The following is a 3,581-nucleotide window of genomic DNA, read 5'->3' as shown; positions in this document are numbered from 1 at the left end:
CCTGGGCAGCTCCCTCGTCCTGATCTAAATGGCCCGAGTCTTGTGGGGCCCGTGGCCCCCCAAGAAGCCCACACGCGGCCGGATACTCTCCCTCCCGAAGTGCCGAGTCCAGTTTTTGTGCTTTTGGTAGGAAAAGAACCTGCAGGGCCTCCTTGCGAGTGGGTGCTGGGCCCAGGTGTCACTGCGGACCCCTCCTGCCGCCGCTGTCCTGGGTACATACGTACACAGTGGATAGTAGCCCTGGTCAGTTAGTAAATTGTGAACATTTTCTCCCATGCAGTGCCTTGCCTTTTTCATGGACTATTTTCTTCCCCAGCCTGAAAAATTTTGAGGTTCCCCCAGCTGGCGCTTCTTTAGCCCTTGAGAGCACTCAGTTGCTGTCTTGGTATTGGGGGGCCTAAGGCCCAGCTCCAGGCTGCAAATTCTCACCTTTTCTGACAGGTCACCTGCCCTGGTTCTCACAGGTTTGCTCTCCACCCAGGGCAGCAGTGGGGGCTCCCCAAGCTCAGCCAGGGGCGCACCTGCGCGGACTACCCTTCTCCAGCACCTCTGGGCCCTGGATTCTGACACAGGCGTTTGCTTTGTGCCAGCAGCAAAGGGCTCCATACGGCAGCGGCCTCCATATGGCTGCACTGCCCCACCCAGTTTGGTTTGTCCTCGCGCTTTCCCTTGCACAGCTGCTCCTGAGGCACGTGTTGGATTTTGTCTCTAAGGGGTTCAACTTGTTTGTGGCAGTTTATTTGCGACTGTGTCCCACATCTTCACTCTACTGCTATCTTGGTGGACTCCCCGAGAAGGGTGAAATGACCACATTACTTTATTAAAGGTTTGCTGTTTATCCTCAACTCTTATCCTATCAAATCAGTTATTTGGGGACGTAGTATTGATCTGAAAAAGCAGTGCATTTGAAGTGATGCTAAATGAATCCTAATTTGAAATTAGGTGGCACATTGAATTTTTAGGTGACTTCAAAACACAATGTTAAGTAGCAAGTAAAATGGGCATTTTACATGGATATTGGCAGCAGCCTCACCAAAGATGCGGCAAACACACCAGAAGATGCTGGCAAGAACAAAAGCTGCTTGGCGCCCCCTGGTGGCGCAACGGGTTAAGGCGCAGCACTGCAAGCTGGCAGCAGCCGAGTCCCTGTGAGTTTGATCCCCAGCCCCGGAGGCGAGCCACATGGCCGCGGCAGACCGCTCCTGTCTCACCTGCTGCTCCCCTCAGCTGTGTACTTCATTTATCTACCTGTCCTGCTCCCCACTCTGTTCCTGGTGAATCCTCTCACCGCCTCTGCATCTCTGGCCTGTACCCCAGTTCTGTATGCATAAATAAATAATAAAAAACCAAACAAACACCAAAAGACGCCCTACATCATTTGCTGGCATATTCCAAGTTAGAAAGAGCAAAATGAAGTGGGTGGTGGAATCCCCTCATCCGTACCTAAGTACAGCCTTCACCACTGCTGACATTTACCTCGGAAGATATTTTGCAGTCAGTGGGAGATGAAGGATGGAAATACTTCCTGGCTTGTAAGGTTGTATATAAACTCGTGTTATTGTTCACAGAAGGGTTCTTCCTCAGCTATCCACATTACAGTGACCTTCAGCTTCAGCTCTGCCGCAGCGCTGCCAGTGGGTGAAGTTCAGAGTGACATTCCAAACTGCTGCTGCTCCTTCCTGCTGGGTGCAGAAAACCCCTGGACATGATTTCATGAAGACAGTGGCCTAAACACAGTGGGTAGGGCTTGGGGGTGGGGGCGTAGTGGGGATGGTGGGAGACCACAGGAAATACTGTTTACCAGTATTCCAGAAACATGTATTGTCTCCTAATGTCTTTAACGGAGGGTAGTGCAGGGGCCTGGCGGCCAGGGAGCCCCACCATGGGCCTGCAGCGGCACAGAGCACTTAACATCAAGTAACAGAACCTGTTTCAGGTTGGCTGCTTATGGGTAACTTACAAGCTTTATTCTTAACTATTCAAAAAGGTTTTCTTGTGTTCAAAAAGGTTTTCTTGTGTTCATCACTAGAGCTATTCATAGGATTTCATAAGAGAAAACACGGGTTGTCATTTAGGGAAGAGTACCATTTCTGATTTAAACTTTATACTGCAATAATATTTTGATGTGCAAAGAATACCAGGAGCAAAAATAATTGCCCTGGATAAAAAGACCTGGGTACATCCCTAGTTGAGGAGGCACAGATGTGTTCAAGGAACTGAAGGCGGAAGCTCAGTATATTTGAGTAGTGTGAGGTAGGGGACTGATGAGGAAACAAAGCAGGAGAGGCTTTCCTGCGGTTTCAGGACAGAAAGCAGCAGCATTTTTGTTAGGAAAAAAAAGGGGGGGGGCGAGGCAGACCTCTCCTGTCTCCCAGCTCCCCTCAGCAGTGTACTTGTCCATCTGTCTGTTCTGCTCCCCCCTGTCTCTGGTGAATCCTTTCACCTCTGGTAACTCTTTCCAGTACCCCAGTTCTTGTATGCATAAATACATAAATCTTTAAAAGAAAAAAGGGAAACAATTCATTTTCTTGAAATGCATAAAATATGTCACTATACCAAAAAAGGTTATGCCAAGTAGCAAATAAATGAAAAAAATGTTCAACATCATGAAAATACAAGTAAAACCAGTGGCCACACAACTATGAAAGGGCTGGAGTCTCCCACTGCTGAGTCAGGCATGGTACTCCAAGAAATCAACACAGAGAAATGAAACAGATAAACATCTGTAGCAATTTTATTTACAAAGGTCAAATTCTGAAACAACTGAATATGCAGATGGCTAAATGAACCAACAGTGGCATCTCAGAACACTGCGTTTCTCAGCAACATAAAATGAACTCTTCATGTAAAGCACCACTGACAAACCTCAAGATGAGTCAGGGAAAAAAGCAACAGTTTTGTAAAAAGAAACATCAGGAAACGCAAATTCTTCTCTTGTAGTGGAAAGTAAATCAACTGAAGCCCCCAGGGCAGCGGGAGCCAAGAATGAGATAAAATGGTGGGCAGGAGCAGAGAAAGTGACATCACATAAACCGCAAGAATTAAAGGGGCGACTCTGTGTGACAGGGACGATGGTTTTTAATGAGTATTAAAAAGCACCCAATTGTATGGGTCAAACAGAAGCAGCTTAGTTGCATATCGCTGGCGCCTTATTAAAGCTTTGAGACTACGGTTCAATGGAAAATCAGGAAAATCGGAATTTCCTACTCGTATGCAAAGTCACTTTCACACTCATTAACCTGACCGGCTCCTCACGCCCCTGCTTCAGTTCCAGCAAATAGCGGCAGAGCAGGGCCCAGCCAGAGCAGGGCCCGGCCGTCGTGGGGCCAACAGGACAGCAGCCGGGACACAGGCCCACCGAGGACTTGGTCCCCATTTTCCTGCCCACACAGCAACAGCCGTGAGGTAAACCACCCCAACAGGTGACGGGAGTTCTCACATGACATTTAGGTTTTCTCCACTCACCATAACCTCAGTTAACAAGGTCTCTCTCTCTATCTCTCTCTCACACGCACACACACATTCTCACATGACATTTATGTTTTCTCCACTCACCATGACCTCAGTTAACAAGATCTGTC

This window comes from Condylura cristata, unplaced genomic scaffold (genome assembly GCF_000260355.1).
Source record: "Condylura cristata isolate star-nosed mole 26May11 unplaced genomic scaffold, ConCri1.0 scaffold00066, whole genome shotgun sequence".
In the NCBI taxonomy this organism is placed as follows: Eukaryota; Metazoa; Chordata; class Mammalia; order Eulipotyphla; family Talpidae; genus Condylura; species Condylura cristata.
Note: the sequence above shows the minus strand (reverse complement) of the source record.